The sequence below is a fragment of the Oncorhynchus nerka genome, linkage group LG14, assembly GCF_034236695.1.
Source record: "Oncorhynchus nerka isolate Pitt River linkage group LG14, Oner_Uvic_2.0, whole genome shotgun sequence".
In the NCBI taxonomy this organism is placed as follows: Eukaryota; Metazoa; Chordata; class Actinopteri; order Salmoniformes; family Salmonidae; genus Oncorhynchus; species Oncorhynchus nerka.
The window spans coordinates 66,230,715-66,255,610 of NC_088409.1; the positions used below are offsets into that span (position 1 = coordinate 66,230,715).

Sequence of the window (24,896 nt, forward strand, 5' to 3'; positions counted from 1 at the left end):
CAAATAGGCTATTTCATTTCACAAATAATATTTTATATTATTAATTTCAAACAACGGCATTGGCATGAGAAAAACTTACCAGTCCAAAACGATGTCCTCTCTGTTCAAAAAATATTCCTCCATTTGGGAATCGCTAAATGAATCGTCCTCCAACAATCTCTGTCTCATTTTCCCGATCAATTTCTTCTAAAATTCTGTGTACATCTGTATATCTAGACTTAGATTTAGCTTTCCCTGACTTAGTCGCCATACTGAATTATATATAAACAGCTGAAGATGCGCTTTACCAAAACAACGCTGTGCGTAACATGCTTTGCTCCTTCCGGAATGAAACTTCAATGGCGAATGACCCTCTTTACGACACAAGTTGGTCTTCCAACACATAAACATTACATATTGCCGTTTACCTCAGCTCATTGGCTATCTACCCAGCTAGATTTCAAGACGATCCGTGGTCATTGGGTTAAAATACAGCCAATCAACGAAACAGCGGTCATATCATTGGTGCACAATGATGTCATTACTTGTTGTCGGTTTCTTTCAGTCAATAAGTCCCGCGAAATGACCCATCTTTTTGGTTGTGTTACAAACAAACCAGTTGATTGCAATGAAACCAAACATGAGTGGAAAAGTCACGTTTCGTGTGTGTATTTACATCGAATGTGTCGTCGAAAATGGAATGAGACGGAATTCACGACACAAGCGGTTCACAAAATGTTTCGTGTTAGGCTATAAAATTGTTTTGATCAAACAAAAGACCATTCATTGTGTAACAATGAGCATTGGGATTGCAAACAGAGGAAGATCGTCAAAGGTAAACCATTTATTTTATTGCAGTTTGTGATGTTGTTACGCCTGTGCTGGTTGAAATAGTTGTTTTTTATGGGGCTCTATCCTCAGATAATCGCATCGTATTCTTTCGCAGTAAATCCTTTTTTAAATCTGACAACGCAGTTGGATTAGCAAGATTCTAGGCTTTCGAAAGGTGAGACACTTGTATTTTCATGAATGTTTATTATGACTATTTATGTAGCGATCATCGTATGTTGTCGAATTCCATCCCGCTAACGGGTTCTGTGCGCAGAGAGGTTAAGAACAAATTCTTATTTATAATGACGGCCTAGGAACAGTGGGTTAACTGCCTTGTTCAGGAGCAGAATGACAGATTTGTACCTTGTCAGCTCAGGGATTCGATCTATCAATCTTTCAGTTACTGGCCCAACGCTCTAACCACTAGTCTACCTGCCGCCCCGTAATGTTGCTGCTACCGTCTCTTATGACCAAAAAGAGCTTCTGGACATCAGAACAGCGATTACTCACCTCGAATTGGACAAAGAGTTTTTCTTTAATACGTTGGATGGGGAGGATATACTACAAACACCCAAACAGGCCCTCATCCATGTAATTTGCTCAAGAAGGAAACAAAGATTTTGCGGAAAGAGATCAGGGTGCCTTGTGAGGATCAGGCAACGAGTGGCTAATCTGCCTTTGCCATCCGTCCTGCTAGCTAACGTTCAATCGCTAGAAAATAAATGGGACGAACTGAAAGCATGTATGTTCTACCAACGGGACATTAAAAACTGTAATATCTTATGTTTCACTGAGTTGTGGCTGAACGACGACATTAATAACATACAGCGGGCGGGTTATACACCCTATCGGCAGGATAGAACAGCAGCCTCTGGTAAGACACGGGGCGGGGGCCGATGCATATATTTAAACGGCAGCTGGTGCACGATATCTAAAGAAGTCTCAAGGTTTTGCTCACCTGAGGAAGAGTATCTCATGATAAGCTGTAGACCACACTATCTACCTAGAGAGTTTCTGTATTTTCCGTAGCTGTCTACATACCACCACAAACCGATGGTGGCACTAAAACTGCACTCAGTCAGCTGTCTACCGCCATAAGAAAACAGGAAAATGCTTATCCAGAGGTGACGCTCCTAGTTGCCGGGAGACTTTAATGCAGGGAAACTTGAATCAGTTTTACCTCATTTTTATCAGCATGTTAAATGTGCAACCAGAGGGAAAAAAACTCTAGACCACCTATACTCCACACACAGAGACGCTTACAAAGCTCTCCCTCGCCCTCCATTTGGCAAATCTGACCATAATTCTATCCTCCTGATTCCTGCTTACAAGCTCAAATTTAAGCAGGAAGCACCAGTGACTCGGTCTATAAAAAAGTGGTCAGATGAAGCAGATGCTAAACTACAGGACTGTTTTGCTAGCATAGACTGGAATATGTTCCGGGATTCTTCCGATGGCATTGACTAGTACACCACATCAGTCACTGGCTTTATCAATAAGTGCATCGAGCACGTCGTCCCCATAGCGACTGTACGTACATACCCAAACCAGAAGCCATGGATTACAGGCAACATTCGCACTGAGCTAAAGGGTAGAGCTGCCGCTTTCAAGGAACGAGACTCTAACCCGGAAGCTTACAATAAATCCCGCTATGCCCTCCGACGAACCATCAAACAGGCAAAGCGTCAATACAGGACTAAGATTGAATCGTACTACACCGGCTCCGACACTCGTCGGATGTGGCAGGGCTTGCAAACTATTACAGACTACAAAGGGAAGCACAGCTGAGCACTGCCCAGTGACACAAGCCTACCAGACAAGCTAAATAACTTTGCTCGCTTCGAGGCAAGTAACACTGAAACATGCATGAAAGCATCAGCTGTTCCAGACGACTGTGTGATCACGCTCTCCGCAGCCCATGTGAGTAAGACCTTTAAACAGGTCAACAAGGCCACAGGACCAGACGGATTACCAGGACGTGTACTCCGAGCATGCACTGACCAACTGGCAAGTGTCTTCACTGACATTTTCAACCTCTCCCTGTCTGAGTCTGGAAGCAGACCACCATAGTCCCTGTACCCAAAACACGAAGGTAACCTGCCTACATGAATACCGACCTGTAGCACTCACGTCTCTAGCCATGAAATGCTTTGAAAGGCTGGTCATGGCTCCCATCAACACCATTATCCCAGAAACCCTAGACCAACTCCAATTTGCATACCGCACCAACAAATCCACAGATGATGCAATCTCTATTGCACTCCACACTGCCCTTTCACCCCTAAACACCTCCCTCTGCAACTGGATCCTGGACTTCCTGACGAACCGCCCCCAGGTGGTAAGGGTAGATAACAACACATCCGCACAGGGGTGCGTGCTCAGTCCGCTCCTGTACTCCCTGTTCACTCATGACTGCACGGCCAGGCACGACTCCAACACCATCATTAAGTTTGCCGATGACACAACAGCCTGATCACCGACAACAATCAGACAGCCTTTCGGGAGGAGGTCAGAGACCTGACCGTGGGGTGCAAGCATAACAACCTCTCCCTCAAAGTGATCAAGACTAAGGAGATGATAGTGGACTACAGGAAAAGGAGGACCGAGCACGCCTCCATTCTCATCGACAGGGCTGTAGTGGAGCAGGTTGAGAGCTTCAAGTTCCTTGGCGTCCACATGACCAACAAACTAACATGGTCCAAACACACCAAGACAGTCGTGAAGAGGGCACGACAAAACCTATTCCGCCTCAGGAGACTGAAAAGATTTGGCATGGGTCTTCAGATCCTCAAAAGGTTTTAAAGCTGCACCATCAAGAGCATCCTGACGGGTTGCTTCACTGCCTGGTATGGCAACTGCTCTGCCTCCAACCGCAAGGCACTACAGAAGGTAGTGCGTAGGGCCCAGTACATCACCGAGGCCAAGCTTCCTGCCATCCAGGACCTCTATACTAGGCGGTATCAGAGGAACGTCCTAAAAATTGTCAAAGACTCCAGCCACCCTAGTCATAGACTGTACTGGAGCGCCAAGTCTAGGTCCAAGAGGCTTATAAACAGCTTCTACCCCCAAGCCATAAGACTCCTGAACAGCTAATCAAATGGCTACCCAGACTCATTGCCTCCCCCACTTCTACGCTGCTGCTACTCTCTGTTATTATCTATGCATAGTCACTTTAATAACTCTACCTCCATGTACATAATTACCACGACACAGGTGCCTCCACACATTGACTCTGTACCGGTACCCCCTGTATATAGCCCCGCTATTGTTATTTACTGCTGCTCTTTATTAATTTGTTATTCTTATCTCTTACTTAAAAAAAAAAAGTACTTCCTTAAAACTGCTTTGTTGGTTAGGGTCTTGTAAGTAAACATTTCACTGTAAGGTCTACTACACCTGTTGTATTCGGCGCATGTGATAAATGAAATTTTATTTGAATAAACAATCGGACAGACACGAGACAACCGGACAGACACGAGACAACAAGACCGACATGAGACAATAGAACAGACCACACAGAAATGAGGAAAGAAATTTGACACACTGAGACCTGAGACAAGACATTGAGATACACACACACCCCACTTCCAAAGGGTGACAGTGAGTTCCCACGCTGCCTGTTGTTACCACGCTATGGTGGGGGGAACCCATAAGGAGAAATCACATTCACTGATCTGTGGCCCCCCAGCCCGCGTGGCCCCTCTCGGGTTGACTGTTTCCCCTGGGACCAGGGCTCTGGTTCTGTGGTCCCTCTGGCCCTGATTTGCTCTGCTGCAACCCACAATGTGCTAGCAATTACAGGCCGCTAATTACACCATTTATCATAAATAACTAGCTTTTAGAGAGGGCTCAGACCTCATGGCTCAGAGCAGCCCTCCACTCCTGGGTAGGGTAGGGGCAGGGCCAGGGAGACAGCAGCCCTCCACTCCTGGGTAGGGTAGGGGCAGGGCCAGGGAGACAGCAACCCTCCACTCCTGGGTAGGGTAGGGGCAGGGCCAGGGAGACAGCAGCCCTCCACTCCTGGGTAGGGTAGGGGCAGGGCCAGGGAGACAGCAGGCCTCCACTCCTGGGTAGGGGCAGGGCCAGGGAGACAGCAGCCCTCCACTCCTGGGTAGGGTAGGGGCAGGGCCAGGGAGACAGCAGCCCTCCACTCCTGGGTAGGGGAGGGCCAGGGAGACAGCAGGCCTCCACTCCTGGGTAGGGTAGGGGCAGGGCCAGGGAGACAGCAACCCTCCACTCCTGGGTAGGGTAGGGGCAGGGCCAGGGAGATAGCAGCCCTCCACTCCTGGGTAAGGTAGGGGCAGGGCCAGGGAGACAGCACGCCTCCACTCCTGGGTAGGGCAGGGCCAGGGAGACAGCATCCCTCCACTCCTGGGTAGGGTAGGGGCAGGGCCAGGGAGACAGCACGCCTCCACTCCTGGGTAGGGCAGGGCCAGGGAGACAGCATCCCTCCACTCCTGGGTAGGGTAGGGGCAGGGCCAGGGAGACAGCAGCCCTCCACTCCTGGGTAGGGTAGGGGCAGGGCCAGGGAGACAGAAGGCCTCCACTCCTGGGTAGGGTAGGGGCAGGACCAGGGAGACCGCAGCCCTACACTCCTGGGTAGGGTAGGGGCAGGGCCAGGGAGACAGCAGCCCTCCACTCCTGGGTAAGGTAGGGGCAGGGCCAGGGAGACAGCAGCCCTCCACTCCTGGGTAGGGTAGGGGCAGGGCCAGGGAGACAGCACGCCTCCACTCCTGGGTAGGGCAGGGCCAGGGAGACAGCATCCCTCCACTCCTGGGTAGGGTAGGGGCAGGGCCAGGGAGACAGCAGGCCTCCACTCCTGGGTAGGGTAGGGGCAGGGCCAGGGAGACAGCAGCCCTCCACTCCTGGGTAGGGGAGGGCCAGGGAGACAGCAGGCCTCCACTCCTGGGTAGGGTAGGGGCAGGGCCAGGGAGACAGCAACCCTCCACTCCTGGGTAGGGTAGGGGCAGGGCCAGGGAGACCGCAGCCCTCCACTCCTGGGTAGGGTAGGGACAGGGCCAGGGAGACAGCAGCCCTCCACTCCTGGGTAGGGTAGGGGCAGGGCCAGGGAGACAGCAGGCCTCCACTCCTGGGTAGGGTAGGGGCAGGGCCAGGGAGACAGCAGCCCTCCACTCCTGGGTAGGGTAGGAACAGGGCCAGGGAGACAGCAGCCCTCCACTCCTGGGTAGGGTAGGGGCAGGGCCAGGGAGACAGCAGCCCTCCACTCCTGGGTAGGGTAGGGCCAGGGCCAGGGAGACAGCAGGCTTCCACTCCTGGGTAGGGTAGGGGCAGGGCCAGGAGACAGCAGGCCTCCACTCCTGGGTAGGGTAGGGGCAGGGCCAGGGAGACAGCAGCCCTCCACTCCTGGGTAGGGTAGGGGCAGGGCCAGGGAGACAGCAGCCCTCCACTCCTGGGTAGGGTAGGGCCAGGGCCAGGGAGACAGCAGGCTTCCACTCCTGGGTAGGGTAGGGGCAGGGCCAGGGAGACAGCAGCCCTCCACTCCTGGGTAGGGTAGGGGCAGGGCCAGGGAGACAGCAGCCCTCCACTCCTGGGTAGGGTAGGGGCAGGGCCAGGGAGACAGCAGCCCTCCACTCCTGGGTAGGGTAGGGGCAGGGCCAGGGAGACAGCAGCCCTCCACTCCTGGGTAGGGTAGGGGCAGGGCCAGGGAGACAGCAGGCCTGGTGTTAGCCATCTGGCCTGCTCTTCAAGAGAGCGAGAGTTGCACCCCTTCTGAAAAAACCTACACTCGATCCCTCCGATGTCAACAACTACAGACCAGTATCCCTTCTTTCTTTTCTCTCCAAAACTCTTGAACGTGCCGTCCTTGGCCAGCTCTCCCGCTATCTCTCTCAGAATGACCTTCTTGATCCAAATCAGTCAGGTTTCAAGACTAGTCATTCAACTGAGACTGCTCTTCTCTGTATCACGGAGGCGCTCCGCACTGCTAAAGCTAACTCTCTCTCCTCTGCTCTCATCCTTCTAGACCTATCGGCTGCCTTCGATACTGTGAACCATCAGATCCTCCTCTCCACCCTCTCCGAGTTGGGCATCTCCGGCGCGGCCCAGTGTTGGATTGCGTCCTACCTGACAGGTCGCTCCTACCAGGTGGCGTGGCGAGAATCCGTCTCCTCACCACGTGCTCTCACCACTGGTGTCCCCCAGGGCTCTGTTCTAGGCCCTCTCCTATTCTCGCTATACACCAAGTCACTTGGCTCTGTCATAACCTCACATGGTCTCTCCTATCATTGCTATGCAGACGACACACAATTAATCTTCTCCTTTCCCCCTTCTGACGACCAGGTGGCGAATCGCATCTCTGCATGTCTGGCAGACATATCAGTGTGGATGACGGATCATCACCTCAAGCTGAACCTCGGCAAGACGGAGCTGCTCTTCCTCCCGGGAAGGACTGCCCGTTCCATGATCTCGCCATCACGGTTGACAACTCCATTGTGTCCTCCTCCCAGAGCGCTAAGAACCTTGGCGTGATCCTGGACAACACCCTGTCGTTCTCAACTAACATCAAGGCGGTGGCCCGTTCCTGTAGGTTCATGCTCTACAACATCCGCAGAGTACGACCCTGCCTCACACAGGAAGCGGCGCAGGTCCTAATCCAGGCACTTGTCATCTCCCGTCTGGATTACTGCAACTCGCTGTTGGCTGGGCTCCCTGCCTGTGCCATTAAACCCCTACAACTCATCCAGAACGCCGCAGCCCGTCTGGTGTTCAACCTTCCCAAGTTCTCTCACGTCACCCCGCTCCTCCGCTCCCTCCACTGGCTTCCAGTTGAAGCTCGCATCCGCTACAAGACCATGGTGCTTGCCTACGGAGCTGTGAGGGGAACGGCACCTCAGTACCTCCAGGCTCTGATCAGGCCCTACACCCAAACAAGGGCACTGCGTTCATCCACCTCTGGCCTGCTCGCCTCCCTACCACTGAGGAAGTACAGTTCCCGCTCAGCCCAGTCAAAACTGTTCGCTGCTCTGGCCCCCCAATGGTGGAACAAACTCCCTCACGACGCCAGGACAGCGGAGTCAATCACCACCTTCCGGAGACACCTGAAACCCCACCTCTTTAAGGAATACCTAGGATAGGATAAAGTAATCCCTCTCACCCCCCCTCCCCCTGAAAAGATTTAGATGCACTACTGTTCCACTGGAGGTCATAAGGTGAATGCACCAATTTGTAAGTCGCTCTGGATAAGAGCGTCTGCTAAATGACTTAAATGTAAATGTAAATGTAATTATTTCACACCATTATTCTATTTTCAACATAATGTGAAGAGTTTTTTTAAAGATGTGTTTTGTACAGTATTTGGTGTTGAATATGATGTGTGCTCTGCTCTATACAGATCACTCATTCTCATTCTGCACCGGACCAGGGAGACACCATAGAATGTCCCCACGAGAATGTCCCCTCTCCTGTCAGGTGTGTGTTACCTTGGCAAAGCGGCAGAGGCGCAGTGCGTCCTCCCAGCGAAAGGAGGCGCTGTACTCATGCAGCACGGTGGTGTAGGTAAGCTGCTGTACACCAACGACCGTCACCTGGGTCCCCACATTGTTCAGGATGTGGGCCACACGGCTGAACTCACAGTGGAGGGGGACAGACCGACAGATATAAAAATACATTCTGTACACACAGCCACTCAGCCGAAGGGCAGCCACTCAGGAATCTCTTTTAAACAGCTTTACCACAACATGAAAACATTTCAGACGAAGCAGTACCTTTTATTTCCGATAATGGGGAACTGATTTCTCTGTGTGTGTGTTTGTGTGTGTGTGTGTGTGTGCGCACATGTTACCTGGCGTCTTTCATGTAGAGTGTTTTAGCCAGCAGGTCAGGTGAAGACCGCACCGGGATAGTGCCACACAGTGAACTGTGTGTCCTGAATACCACACAGGATGTTAGCGGAGTCATTCTAGGACATGGTGTGGACCTATTGAGCAGGATAGAGACAGACAACACACTCTTATTGACTACACTCAGAATAACTAACTATAAGCTCTACCACATGGTGTGTAGACCATAGTGCATGTGGGTTATGGTTAGAAGGATCTATCTGGTAGGCTTTAGGTGCTTAACAACACAAAGCAGTTTGAAATCTATCTCCCCCTCCCTTTCTCTCTTTCCCTCTCTCCTACCTATCTTGCAGATGTTGTGTTCTCTGTTGATGCGATGCACAGCGGTCAGGTACAGGTCACGGTTCTTGTCTATGACTGCGATCTTCCTCTCGCTGGATGGGCCACACTGGTCCAGAGCTATCTCCACCACCTCCATCTGGAACGCACACACACACACACACACACACACACACACACACACACACACACACACACACACACACACACACACACACACACAGTGAAATGGGAGGCAGAAAGTTGTGTGAGAGAGGCCTGGTTCACATAAGCAGGGCAAACTGAACCACCAGTGTCAAACCCCACCAGTCCCCATAACACATACACTTACAATAGTGTCTTTTGATACACATCTCTTCTCAACACATGATCACCCAAATCACAGGCCACCTCCTCTCCTCCTCCACACTCTCTAGTCCCCAGTACAGCCCTGAGTATACAGGAGGACTAGGAGGGAACAATTGAGGCCAGATCAGAGGGAAGAGACTCAACTCAGAGGGAAGAGGTGGAGGAAAGGGGAGACAAGAGGGAGAAATGGGGGAGGCAAGAGAGTGGAAGGGGGTGCCAGCAGTCTGACCCCACAGCTCCTGGCCCATACTCCCCAACAGGGGTGTATATGCGTGTGTGTGACTGTGTGTGTGTGCGTGTGTTTCAGAGCCAGCTGGCTCCAGTGCAGTGCTCCTCTGTCTTGGAGCTGTGGAGTGCTGGCAGAGACAGTAACTACTGATCCTGGCCACTTCTCCTCCTTTTCTCTCTCTCTAATTCACTCCCTCTATCTTAATCCCTTTCAGTCCTGTTCTTCCTCCATAACCCTCCCCCTTTCTCTCCATCTCTTTCTCACACACATGCACTCACTCCAATTTCCACACAGGCTGTATGTCTCCCTCTTAACTATGAAGTTTCTTCTTTCCCCTCAACACCACTAATTCTTCTCTCTGTCTTCTCTCCATGGCTCCCTGACCTTTTCACCCTGGCCTGTTGGGGGCACTCGAACCCATAGCTACCCTGAGGCACAGGTCTAGGATCGGCTTACCCTCCCCCAATCCTAACAGGTTGCTCAATGTAACAGTATGGAGTAAGACGCAGGCACGTGGAGATATGCACAGTCTTCTCATTTCAGTGTGTGCACACTAACAGGAGTGTGTAATGTGTGCTGTGACTGACTGTTGGTGTGTGTTGGTTGGTGAATCACCCAGCTTGTCAGTCAGGGGCTTCCCTTCACCCAGGGCTTTCCCCGTCAGGGCACCAAACAGAGAGATGATTTGAGGAAAAGAAGAGAGGAGAGGACGGAGGACAGAGCGAGCAGGGTAATGATGGCAAATGGTCATTGTTCCAGTCCTGCTAAAGTCATTTCTCCAGCGTTTTATCTCCTGGTGAAGTGTAATCCTCTTGTTGACAAAGTGCTCCTGATGTTTCAATGTGTTTAACGGCTGTAAATGTCATTGAGTAAAAAAGCTTAAGGCAAATCTCGCCCTGCTCTGTGGACAACAAAGTTTAGTATTGTAGTAGTGAAGGGACAGCTCGGCTGGCCTTCCACTCACCCTTCTCATCGCTCTTGTCCCGGATGGCGATGGTGGCGTTGCTAAGGGAGACTGACTGGCCATTGAGGATGTCCGTTCTCATGCCGGGGAATCTGGGCGTGGAGATGAGACGGCCCTCGTAGGAGAACACATAGACCCCCGTCCAACAGGAAGTGTCTGAGACAGAGAGGAGCCAAAACAAAGAGGAGAAAGGGAAGGATAGAGAGATAAAGAATGGGGGGGGGGGTGATAGAAAGCAGGGTTAGGGACAGAGAGATGGAGATGAGAACGAGTGAGAGAAAGGAGGGCGCAACAAAGAGGAGAGTGGGAGTGGTAGAAAGGAGAAGAGAGTAACAAACCGCAAGATGGAGCCAAGATATGACAAAAATCTCACCAAATAAATAAGAGGGAGTCTGTTAATTTGATTGATATATTCATTCAGTGTATTTGTCAGGGGTCTATAAAGTTCATTTCCATCTACTGTCTCGTTCTCAATCAAATGTCATAAACAGAGCGAAGAGGGGATGCCAGAAATCTAAATAGTTTCTATTTCACAGGCGGCTTGATGAACAAACACTGAGGAGAAATGGAGCATTAGGGTCATTCCATGTCATTTCTGCAATCCATGACACCCACCATTTCAGATTCTTCTGATGTCTTTTCTGTAGTTAGAAACAGAAAATATTAGCATTCCTGCAACATTATTTAGTTTAAATATAATTTAAGCTAATTGATTGGACCCAAATTGGCCATTTTAATTTATAGGATTCATATAATATTCAATAAATATAGTACTTAACATCCGATTTGGACCAAACATTTTTTTTAACATGGAGTAAGACATGAGGAATCCAAAGAAATGGTCAAAAGCACCACACAGACTCCACGCGCCAATCCCATCAACGACTATATAGTATCAGTTATAGGTGTCTGACAAGCAGCACGGAACTGTGACTCAGAGTATTGTTTCTTCATCCTATGTAATGTATTCTCAGTGAATTTGGTGACGGTTTTTTTCTCCGTTCAGTGAAGTCAAAGGGGGGGTGAGTGTAACCGATGTGAAATGGGAAGCTAGTTAGCGGGGTGCGTGCTAATAACGTTTCAATCGGTGAAGTCAGTTGCTCTGAGACCTTGAAGCAGTTGTTCTGTAAGGGCGATGGGTAACGATGCTTCGTGGGAGGTTGTTGATGTGTGCTGAGGAGAAGGTCCCTGGTTCGAGTCCAGGTAGGGGCGAGGAGAGGGACGGAAGCTATATTGTTACACTTACCCTGTAAGCAGTCTATGGACAAGGTATGACAGCAACCCATGAAAGCATATTAGGTTTTGTTTACCTGGCAACTGTTTCAAATGCTAACTTTTAGCATTAGTGGCATAAATCCAAAATAAGTCAATGGCATCTATATTAGCATTTTTGCGCTTCATATCCAAATCTTCTATAGGTAACATCATTGAGTTACACAATCCATTTTTTTTAAACATTAGGATGATTTGGATTGCTGTCAATACTTATCTATAGACTGCTTACAGGTTGTGGAAATCAATATATCATTTTGTAAATTCACCATCTAGTGGTCAGAACCTGGTAATATCAGGATGTAGGATGATGGGACTTTTCCAGTGAATCATTTCTCTGAACAAGGAAAAAAACCATTTCATACTCACTGGGAATACATTACATAGGATGAATACATTACATAGGATGAATACATTACATAGGATGAACACATTACATAGGATGAATACATTACATAGGATGAATACATTACATAGGATGAACGCATGAATACATTACATAGGATGAATACATTACATAGGATGAACACATTACATAGGATGAACACATTAATACATTACATAGGATGAACACATGAATACATTACATTGGATGAACACATTACATAGTGTGAATACATTACATAGGATGAACACATTACATAGGGTGAACACATTACATAGGATGAACACATGAATACATTACATAGGATGAACACATGAACACATTACATAGTGTGAATACATTACATAGGATGAACACATTACATAGGGTGAACACATTACATAGGATGAACACATGAATACATTACATAGGATGAACACATTACATAGGATGAACACATGAACACATTACATGGGATGAACACATGAACACATTACATAGGATGAACACATTACATAGGATGAACACATGAACACATTACATAGGATGAACACATTACATAGGATGAACACATTACATATGATGAATATATTACATAGGATGAACAAACAATACTCTGAGCCACAGCTCCATACTACTTGTCAGAGAGCTGATGCTATAACCTACTTGTTGGGGTGGGATTGGCTTGGGCTGTGGGGGGTCCTAGTGGGGCTTTTAACCATTTCTTTGGATCCTCGTGTCTTACTCATTGTTATAAAAAAGTTTGGTCCAAATCAGATGTTAGGTACTATATTTATTTAATATATTATGAATCCTATAAATTAAAACGGACAATTTGGGTGCAATGAATTATCGTAATTTCTCAGAGATCAAATTATATTTCAACAAAGTAATGTTGCAGGAATGCTCATCTTATCTGTTTCTATCAACAGAAACTATTTCAGAACAATCTGAGATGGTGGGAGTTGAAATCCTCTTTCTGGTGCTTTAAGAGGTGGAACAACCCAGAGGAGAGAATGATGAATGTCCATCTCTTTGTTCCCCACTGCAGTCAGGCTTCCATAGCCAGACCTGCTCTGCTAATGGCACACACTCGCACTCTCACACACAGTTCTCACAAACACACACACAGACGCACACACACAGAGTGAAAGAGGGGGAGGGGAAGAAAAGGAGAGGGGGTCCAGAGATCGGCGCAACAGGGAGATAGGTGCAACAGGGAGATAGGCGCAACAGGGAGATAGGTGCAACAGGGAGATAGGCGCAACAGGGAGATAGGTGCAACAGAGAGATAGGTGCAACAGGGAGATAGGCGCAACAGGGAGATAGGCGCAACAGGGAGATAGGCGCAACAGGGAGATAGGCGCAACAGGGAGATAGGCGCAACAGGGAGATAGGTGCAACAGGGAGATAGGTGCAACAGGGAGATAGGCGCAACAGGGAGATAGGCGCAACAGGGAGATAGGCGCAACAGGGAGATAGGCGCAACAGGGAGATAGGTGCAACAGGGAGATAGGCGCAACAGGGAGATAGGCGCAACAGGGAGATAGGTGCAACAGGGAGATAGGCGCAACAGGGAGATAGGTGCAACAGGGAGATAGGTGCAACAGGGAGATAGGCGCAACAGGGAGATAGGCGCAACAGGGAGATAGGCGCAACAGGGAGATAGGTGCAACAGGGAGATAGGTGCAACAGGGAAATAGGTGCAACAGGGAGATAGGCGCAACAGGGAGATAGGTGCAACAGGGAAATAGGTACAACAGGGAGATAGGCGCAACAGGGAGATAGGTGCAACAGGGAAATAGGTGCAACAGGGAGATAGGAGCAACAGGGAGATAGGTGCAACAGGGATAGGCAAGATGGGAAAGACTAAGAAATGGAGGAGGGACAGAATGAGATACAAGGATAAAGAGAGACTTACTTCTCAGCCTGTATAATGAGGCTGACGGTCCTCTCCTTCAGGTAAAAAATGAGAGGTGTGTTCCAGTTCTTAGCACTGGAGGCATAGCACTGGAGAGAGGTGGTGACCACTAGGTGACCGTGGGCCGGAGAGGCTTTGGTGACCTGGTCCCTGAACTCCAGAACATCCCCCGCATCATTCACCACGTTCCCCACCTGGGTGATGGGGGGAGAGAGAGAGAGAGAGAGAGAGAGAGAGAGAGAGAGATAGAGAGAGAGAGAGAGAGTGACGGTTTAGGAACACACACACACACAAACAGGAACATGCACATGCCACTAAGATCTTGACCCACAAACACATTGAGTAACAAATAATCTGAAATGCTAACAAACTAATTGTAACAAACAGACTACCGCATACACACACACACAAGACCTATTTTCTGAGACACTAATAGATGTTTCGTCGGTATGGAGGCACTCACGTAAACTCCAGAGTGGATTAACTGTTGATATACACAGGAAACAGCCCATGTCTAAGCATAGGACAGGAGGGGACATAAATGCCTGGTGTGGAAACGTACGTCCGCGTGTGTGTTAGGGTTAGGGTTAGGACAGGAGGGGACAGAAATGCCTGGTGTGGAAACGTACGTCCGCGTGTGTGTTAGGGTTAGGGTTAGGACAGGAGGGGACAGAAATGCCTGGTGTGGAAACGTACGTCCGCGTGTGTGTTAGGGTTAGGGTTAGGACAGGAGGGGACAGAAATGCCTGGTGTGGAAACGTACGTCCGCGTGTGTGTTAGGGTTAGGGTTAGGACAAAAGGGGACAGAAATGCCTGGTGTGGAAACGTACATCCGCGTGTGTGTTAGGGTTAGGGTTAGGACAGAAGGGGACAGAAATGCCTGGTGTGGAAACGTACGTCCGCGTGTGTGTTAGGGTTAGGACAGAAGGGGACAGAAATGCCTGGTGTGGAAACGTACGTCCGCGTGTGTGTTAGGGTTAGGGTTAGGACAGAAGGGGACAGAAATGCCTGGTGTGGAAACGTACGTCCGCTCTGTGTGTTAGGGTTAGGGTTAGGACAGAAGGGGATAGAAATGCCTGGTGTGGAAACGTACGTCCGCGTGTGTGTTTCTACTTTTTTCACCCGTTAGGATAAAAATGTTCTTCCACATTTCCCCTGTGAATGAATGAATGAAATGTGGTTTTCCACCAGCAGGTAAAAGGTGTGCTGGGTATTTATTTAACGGTTTAAACATCATCCTTCTTTAACCCCCACTAACAACCCAAATTTACTCACCAAACAACCAGGAATAAAAATGTTTAACCGCGAGGTGGTAAATTTAGCCGCCTGATTCACAAACCATTGGCAGATGTGCACTTTTAAAAAAAAGAGAGGGAGAGAAAAAAAAACTGCAAGCCTGAAAATAAATGGCTGAAGACACAGGTTTGTTTGGTTAACGCAAACAGTGCTCAGTGAGGGTTGTCTATGGTGAGAGTGCACGTGTGTGTGCGTATGCGCTTATCCACGTGTGTGTGTCCGTTACAGTGTGTGTGCGCACGGGGGTGTGTTGACCGCGTGTAAACGCTACCTTGTGGTTTCTGAAGTTTAAACACACTCTGTGACGGAGGCTGCTATACAGGCTAGCCATTGTCACTGGTCCACACTGGGAGGCTTATAGCATAATGTATAGCCACAAGTACCCAGGCCTGGGGAATAGTCTGGCCCTTTAAAATAGCCTGTTAACTTCACCTCACTTGCGTCTGCCTCTCACACCGGCCCATTCACCCTCAGTTAGCTGTCTCATTAATTCATTTAGGCTCGGGGACTGTTTGGCTTCTTAGGTGAAGTAAAGATTAAGACTTTTTCTGGAGGTTTAACCAATCATATGGCATAAGGAACCGAAACACCTGCATGGTTCTCCTCTTGGTGAGGGTGATCTGTGTGTTCTACCTGCATGGTCCTCCTCTTGGTGAGGGTGATCTGTGTGTTCTGCCTGCATGGTCCTCCTCTTGGTGAGGGTGATCTGTGTGTTCTACCTGCATGGTCCTCCTCTTGGTGAGGGTGATCTGTGTGTTCTACCTGCATGGTTCTCCTCTTGGTGAGGGTGATCTGTGTGTTCTGCCTGCATGGTCCTCCTCTTGGTGAGGGTGATCTGTGTGTTCTACCTGCATGGTCCTCCTCTTGGTGAGGGTGATCTGTGTGTTCTACCTGCATGGTTCTCCTCTTGGTGAGGGTGATCTGTGTGTTCTACCTGCATGGTTCTCCTCTTGGTGAGGGTGATCTGTGTATTCTACCTCCATGGTCCTCCTCTTGGTGAGGGTGATCTGTGTGTTCTACCTGCATGGTCCTCCTCTTGGTGAGGGTGATCTGTGTGTTCTGCCTGCATGGTCCTCCTCTTGGTGAGGGTGATCTGTGTGTTCTGCCTGCATGGTCCTCCTCTTGGTGAGGGTGATCTGTGTGTTCTGCCTGCATGGTCCTCCTCTTGGTGAGGGTGATCTGTGTGTTCTACCTGCATGGTTCTCCTCTTGGTGAGCGTGATCTGTGTATTCTACCTCCATGGTCCTCCTCTTGGTGAGGGTGATCTGTGTGTTCTACCTGCATGGTCCTCCTCTTGGTGAGGGTGATCTGTGTGTTCTACCTGCATGGTCCTCCTCTTGGTGGGGGTCCCTGTGAGCTGCGTGCCGTCTGCTGACCAGTGTTAGGCTTCTCCAACGCATACGACCACTAGAGAGAGACAGAGAGAGACAGAGAGAGAGAGAGAGACAAAGCGAGAGAGAGACAGACACAGAAAGAGAGAGAGACAAAGTGAGAGAGAGACAGACAAAGCGAGAGAGAGACAGACAAAGCGAGAGAGAGACAGACAAAGAAAGAGAGAGAGAGAGAGAGAGAGAGAGAGAGAGAGAGACAGACAAAGCGAGAGAGACAGACAAAGAAAGAGAGAGACATACAGACAAAGAAAGAGAGAGAGACAGACAAAGAAAGAGAGACAGACAAAGAAAGAGAGAGAGAGACAGACAAAGAAAGAGAGAGACATACAGACAAAGAAAGAGAGAGAGAGACAGACAAAGAAAGAGAGGCAGACAAAGAAAGAGAGAGAGAGAGCGAGAGAGAGAGAGAGACTGACAAAGAAAGAGAGAGAGAGAGAGACTGACAAAGAAAGAGAGAGACAGACAGACAGAGACAGAGAAGGAAAGAGGAAGTTAGAGAGAGACAGAGAGAGATTGTTGAGTAAATGGCAAAAAAAATAGTATTTGGTAGTACTGTACTTAATCAATGCACAATTTCAAACAATAAGACAGATACTGTGCAGCGACAAAGGGCTATAAGGGGTACAGTAAGCCAGGGCGGTTAGGGATAGAGAGAGGGGTGGGGGTGAACAGGGATAGGTGCAGTATGGGGGTAGTGGGGGGTTTGGTTGGGTGCATGACAGCCCCCCATGTAAACTGTGTGTAAGAGACACGGGTTGAGTCAGGGCCCAGACACTGAGCTGTGATGAACTGTGAGACACTGAAGGAGCGTTCAGGCCTGCCAAGTCCAGCACTCGCGCTCGTAAACATGCACTCTGCTATCCTCATCTATTACAACTAGCCAGAGTTATGGGGGTGGGGTGGGGTGGGGTGCATGAGCACACAATCAAGAGCCAAAGAGTGTTTACCCAAACCTTTTCCTTTCTTTCAAAAGTCATATTTTACTTGTGTGTGTGTGTGTGTGTGTGTGTGTGTGTGTGTGTGTATGTGTGTGTGTGTCAGGGGTGTAGTGGAGTTATTTTGGTGTACTGGTGTGAGTCAGTGACACCCATCGAGGCAGCTGAGAAGAGGCTGCAGCTCCTACCAACTCCCCAGCCTGCCGTTTGGAACACACCACCACGACAACAGTTACTCACTAAGGCCACTAGAACACCCCCCCCCCCTCCCCCTCCAAGATATTCCTTCGCACTCTTTTCTTCTCTCACTGCTCTCTCTCTCCTCTCTCTTAGCGTTCTGCAGAGTATCACACAAAGCCTATTCTGTTATTTGGCTTCTGGTTTAGAAATCCAGCCTGTCAGAGGGCTTATGATTGAGTTGAGATAGTTTGAGCTTACAGTTGTGTTTTTTCAACCTGTTAGGGTGCGTGTGAGAGAGAGATCTCAGTGTTGATGGATGATATTTGGGGCTTGATTTATGGAGGTCAGATTAGCAATGCCAAACTTAAACAGCTAGCTACACAAGAACCAGGACTGTAGTGTGAAAGGGAACTCTCCTGCTTCCCCACTCAGTCTCGTCCGTCGCTCTTTACCCTTCTTTCTCAACTATGTCTCTCATTCTCCACCGTCTCTCTCTTTACCCCTCACTACCCTATCTAGCCCCCCTCCCTAACTCCTTTCACCCCTTCCCTCTCTCCTGTCTTTGTCCACAGTCTAAATTAGGGACATTCCTCCATGTGCACCCAAAGACAGCGATGACCTTCCCGTGGTGATCTTTAACCCCTGACCCCTCTGCCTCAGCCCCTTCCATTGTGCAGGTGGCTGGCAGGGCTCACCAGCTTTACCAGCCATCCCTTTTTTCTGTCCACCCCTCTCCTCTGGTCTAGTCTGTGACCCCTGACCTCTATGCCTCAGCTCTTTCCTGTGTGCAGGTGGCTGGCAGGGCTGAGGCTGCTTGCAGAGGGAGAAACTTCTAACACTAACATTACCCTAACGCTGCCTGTTAGAGACTGGACGGGACGCCAAGTGCTGCGCTGCACAAATAAGGTCTGTGTTGGTTTCATGTGCTGAGGTGTGGCTTTGTATACGGTCTCAACCAGCAGGTTGGGGCACTCTCTCTCTCTCCCAGAGTGGCCGGTGGCCACGGTCAAAGCAGAGGATTTCCTTGGTCAGCTTCCTCCCGTGTAGTACTGTATCAGGACCCAAAATAGCCACAAAAAAAACAAAGAGACTCTCTTTACCAATCTGGACAATACATTTCTTGTTAAACTCATATCAAATGGTGGTGTTTTCTGTCATTTCGCTTCTGCACGGCCTGCCCCTTTTACCTCTAGCGCGCTCTCCCTCCTTCCTCATAAATCCTGCCATAGAAATGACTTTCCTTATTTTTCGCTGTGCGCGTGCATGTGTCTGCTGCAAAGATAAACAGGGTCCGGCCACATAAAGGCCGCTGCAGGGCTTTGAAGTGTACTTTTATATACCTTTCGTCCAAACATCAGCGCCATGCTTGGACAGGCTCCACCGCCAACGAGAGCATACACGCTTAAAATAATAATACCCCATCTATTCTTCAGCAAAAATCCAAGCCGCTCCGTTTTAGAGCTCTCCTGAGAGAGAGGAGGGGGCGGAGGGGGGAGAGGGGGGTCAGAGATGCAGCTGAATGTATACACATGATATCAGCCTGAGAAGCATTTTTGGATTTGTGCTTACCTAATACTTTTAACACATTGGGCCATTTGACTCCTGCTGCAGCAAGCATACGTTTATGCGTGTATGAGAAAGAGAGAACACGGGTGTAGATTTAAATGTATATAAGACAGATGGTGGGGTGTGTAAATGTAATGTATTCACAGTGTGAGTTAGTGTGTGTGTGTGTGTGTGTGTGTGTGTGTGTGTGTGTGTGTGTGTGTGTGTGTGTGTGTGTGTGTGTGTGTCTAAAAGGTGAGAATCCCCGGGATCTCAGTTGCACTTTTGTCTGAGTTGTCAGGCAATGAGCGAGTTTGGGACACTGGGGGGAGTCCTGTAGCTCTCGTGAGAGAAGAGTTTACTCTACCTCTTTCTGCTCCCTTCTCATTCTACCCTCCTCCCCTCCCCCTCATGAATAACCTCCCTTTCACTTTCCTTTCTCTACCTTTATCTTTCCCCAGGACTAGTCCCCCTATCACTCTCTTTCTTTCTCTCACAAAAGGTGTCAGCATTAGGTAGTACTGTAGCAAGTGTTTCCCAAAAGCACAGGGTCCAATTATGGCCCTCTTTAAGATCCCGGGGGTCCACTCCACAACATAGATCTGTCGACATACTGTCTCCCGACTGCAGGAGTAAATCAGGACCTGTCCAGACCTGGAGCACTGCTGGTTCACCTCTGGGCCACAGAGCTCCACTCTAGGACTCTCTGCTCTCAACCACAATTCACTATTAGGAAGGTCTCAGCCATAGACAACCGTAGAGAGCTTGAGCCATAGACAACCATAGAGAGTTTGAGCCATAGACAACTATAGAGAGCTTCAGCCATAGACAACCATAGAGAGCTTCAGCCATAGACAACCATAGAGAGCTTCAGCCATAGACAACTGTAGAGAGCTTCAGCCATAGACAACCATAGAGTGATTCAGGCATAGACAACCATAGAGTGCTTCAGACATAGACAACTATAGAGAGCTTCAGGCATAGACAACCGTAGAGAGCTTCAGCCATAGACAACCGTAGAGAGCTTCAGCCATAGACAACCATAGAGTGCTTCAGGCATAGACAACCGTAGAGTGCTTCAGGCATAGACAACCGTAGAGAGCTTCAGCCATAGACAACCATAGAGAGCTTCAGCCATAGACAACCATAGAGAGCTTCAGCCATAGACAAGCATAGAGTGCTTCAGCCATAGACAACCATAGAGTGCTTCAGCCATAGACAACCATAGAGAGCTTCAGCCATAGACAACCATAGAGAGCTTCAGCCATAGACAACCATAGAGAGCTTCAGCCATAGACAACCATAGAGTGCTTCAGCCATAGACAACCATAGAGTGCTTCAGCCATAGACAACCATAGAGAGCTTCAGCCATAGACAACCATAGAGTGCTTCAGCCATCGAGAGATGAGTGATAGAGGGTGAAATAGGGAAGAGAGGAGCGAGGGAAGGGGAGAGAAGGATGAGAGGAGGGATATAAGGGCTGAAAGGGGATGAGAGGAGCGATGGAGGCGGATCAGTCAGCAGCAGATTTGCTGACTAGTTTGATTGGAGCCAAAAGGGATGATCCTGGCCCTGCTTCGACCACTCTGCTCTCTCCTTGAGAACACTGAACTAGCTAGGGGATATTCACAATCACTCTGGAAACTGGGGAGGGAGAGAGAGGGGGGAGCAGCAGGAGAAGGGGAGAGCCCTGTGAAGAAGAAGGGTGGAGGGGTGCTGGTAAGGGTCTGCTCTGGTCACTGAGCCCTGTCTATAATGGGCAGCTTTGTGGCCAGAGGGAAGGTGACAGACATGACGTGGAGCTCTGCTGAGGTCTGTGGGAGAGAGAGAGACCCCTAGCTCTTACAATGAGCTCATGCACACAGACAGCACACAGCAGCATAGCACTATACAACATATACACTACAGCATAACACTATACAACATACACACTGCAGCATAGCACTATACAACATACACACTACAGCATAACACTATACAACATACACACTGCAGCATAACACTATACTTTTATTTATTTTTATTTTATTTCACCTTTATTTAACCAGGTAGGCTAGTTGAGAACAAGTTCTCATTTGCAACTGCGACCTGGCCAAGATAAAGCATAGCAGTGTGAACAGACAACACAGAGTTACACATGGAGTAAACAATTAACAAGTCAATAACACAGTAGAAAAAATGGGCAGTCTATATACAATGTGTGCAAAAGGGATGAGGAGGTAGGCGAATAATACAATTTTGCAGATTAACACTGGAGTGATAAATGATCAGATGGTCATGTACAGGTAGAGATATTTGTGTGCAAAAGAGCAGAAAAGTAAATAAATAAAAAAACAGTATAAAAACAGTATGGGAATGAGGTAGGTGAAAATGGGTGGGCTATTTACCAATAGACTATGTACAGCTGCAGCGATCGGTTAGCTGCTCGGATAGCTGATGTTTGAAGTTGGTGAGGGAGATAAAAGTCTCCAACTTCAGCGATTTTTGCAGTTCGTTCCAGTCACAGGCAGCAGAGTACTGGAACGAAAGGCGGCCAAATGAGGTGTTGGCTTTCGGGATGATCAGTGAGATACACCTGCTGGAGCGCGTGCTACGGATGGGTGTTGCCATCGTGACCAGTGAACTGAGATAAGGCGGAGCTTTACCTAGCATGGACTTGTAGATGACCTGGAGCCAGTGGGTCTGGCGACGAATATGTAGCGAGGGCCAGCCGACTAGAGCATACAAGTCGCAGTGGTGGGTGGTATAAGGTGCTTTGGTGACAAAACGGATGGCACTGTGATAGACTGCATCCAGTTTGCTGAGTAGTGTTGGAAGCCATTTTGTAGATGACATCGCCGAAGTCGAGGATCGGTAGGATAGTCAGTTTTACTAGGGTAAGCTTGGCGGCGTGAGTGAAGGAGGCTTTGTTGCGGAATAGAAAGCCGACTCTTGATTTGATTTTCGATTGGAGATGTTTGATGTGAGTCTGGAAGGAGAGTTTGCAGTCTAGCCAGACACCTAGGTACTTATAGATGTCCACATATTCAAGGTCGGAACCATCCAGGGTGTTGACGCTAGTCGGGCATGCGGGTGCAGGCAGCGATCGGTTGAAAAGCATGCATTTGGTTTTACTCGCGTTTAAGAGCAGTTGGAGGCCACGGAAGGAGTGCTGTATGGCATTGAAGCTCGTTTGGAGGTTAGATAGCACAGTGTCCAATGACGGGCCGAAAGTATATAGAATGGTGTCGTCTGCGTAGAGGTGGATCAGGGAATCGCCCGCAGCAAGAGCAACATCATTGATATATACAGAGAAAAGAGTCGGCCCGAGAATTGAATCCTGTGGCACCCCCATAGAGACTGCCAGAGGACCGGACAGCATGCCCTCCGATTTGACACACTGAACTCTGTCTGCAAAGTAATTGGTGAACCAGGCAAGGCAGTCATCCGAAAAACCGAGGCTATTGAGTCTGCCGATAAGAATATGGTGATTGACAGAGTCAAAAGCCTTGGCGAGGTCGATGAAAACGGCTGCACAGTACTGTCTTTTATCGATGGCGGTTATGATATCGTTTAGTACCTTGAGTGTGGCTGAGGTGCACCCGTGACCGGCTCGGAAACCAGATTGCACAGCGGAGAAGGTACGGTGGGATTCGAGATGGTCAGTGACCTGTTTGTTGACTTGGCTTTCGAAGACCTTAGATAGGCAGGGCAGGATGGATATAGGTCTATAGCAGTTTGGGTCCAGGGTGTCTCCCCCTTTGAAGAGGGGGATGACTGCGGCAGCTTTCCAATCCTTGGGGATCTCAGACGATATGAAAGAGAGGTTGAACAGGCTGGTAATAGGGGTTGCGACAATGGCGGCAGATAGTTTCAGAAATAGAGGGTCCAGATTGTCAAGCCCAGCTGATTTGTACGGGTCCAGGTTTTGCAGCTCTTTCAGAACATCTGCTATCTGGATTTGGCTAAAGGAGAACCTGGAGAGGCTTGGGCGAGGAGCTGCGGGGGGCGGAGCTGTTGGCCGAGGTTGGAGTAGCCAGGCGGAAGGCATGGCCAGCCGTTGAGAAGTGCTTATTGAAGTTTTCGATAATCATGGATTTATCGGTGGAGACCGTGTTACCTAGCCTCAGTGCAGTGGGCAGCTGGGAGGAGGTGCTCTTGTTCTCCATGGACTTCACAGTGTCCCAGAACTTTTTGGAGTTGGAGCTACAGGATGCAAACTTCTGCCTGAAGAAGCTGGCCTTAGCTTTCCTGACTGACTGCGTGTATTGGTTCCTGACTTCCCTGAACAGTTGCATATCACGGGGCTATTCGATGCTATTGCAGTCCGCCACAGGATGTTTTTGTGCTGGTCGAGGGCAGTCAGGTCTGGAGTGAACCAAGGGCTGTATCTGTTCTTGGTTCTGCATCTTTTGAATGGAGCATGCTTATCTAAAATGGTGAGGAAGTTACTTTTAAAGAATGACCAGGCATCCTCAACTGACGGGATGAGGTCAATGTCCTTCCAGGATACCCGGGCCAGGTCGATTAGAAAGGCCTGCTCACAGAAGTGTTTTAGGGAGCGTTTGACAGTGATGAGGGTGGTCGTTTGACTGCGGCTCCGTGGCGGATACAGGCAATGAGGCAGTGATCGCTGAGATCCTGGTTGAAGACAGCGGAGGTGTATTTGGAGGGCCAGTTGGTCAGGATGACGTCTATGAGGGTGCCCTTGTTTACAGAGTTAGGGTTGTACCTGGTGGGTTCCTTGATGATTTGAGTGAGATTGAGGGCATCTAGCTTACATTGTAGGACTGCCGGGGTGTTAAGCATATCCCAGTTTAGGTCACCTAACAGAACAAACTCTGAAGCTAGATGGGGGCGATCAATTCACAAATGGTGTCCAGGGCACAGCTGGGAGCTGAGGGTGGTCGGTAGCAGGCGGCAACAGTGAGAGACTTATTTCTGGAGAGAGTAATTTTCAAAATTAGTAGTTCGAACTGTTTGGGTATGGACCTGGAAAGTATGACATTACTTTGCAGGCTATCTCTGCAGTAGACTGCAACTCCGCCCCCTTTGGCAGTTCTATCTTGACGGAAGATGTTATAGTTGGGTATGGAAATCTCTGAATTTTTGGTGGCCTTCCTGAGCCAGGATTCAGACACGGCAAGGACATCAGGGTTAGCAGAGTGTGCTAAAGCAGTGAGTAAAACAAACTTAGGGAGGAGGCTTCTGATGTTGACATGCATAAAACCAAGGCTTTTTCGATCACAGAAGTCAACAAATGAGGGTACCTGGGGACATGCAGGGCCTGGGTTTACCTCCACATCACCCGCGGAACAGAGAAGGAGTAGTATGAGGGTGCGGCTAAAGGCTATCAAAACTGGTCGCCTAGAGCGTTGGGGGCAGAGGATAAGAGGAGCAGGTTTCTGGGCATGGTAGAATATATTCAGGGCATAATGCACAGACAGGGGTATGGTGGGGTGCGGGTACAGCGGAGGTAAGCCCAGGCACTGGGTGATGATGAGAGAGGTTGTATCTCTGGACA

The 24,896-nt window shown here is 49.1% G+C and overlaps 1 pseudogene; it reads right to left on the reverse strand.

Annotated features, from left to right (window-relative positions):
• LOC115141262 (intraflagellar transport protein 80 homolog) overlaps positions 1–24,896 on the reverse strand; it is a 94,241-nt pseudogene that overhangs the window by 29,421 nt on the left and 39,924 nt on the right.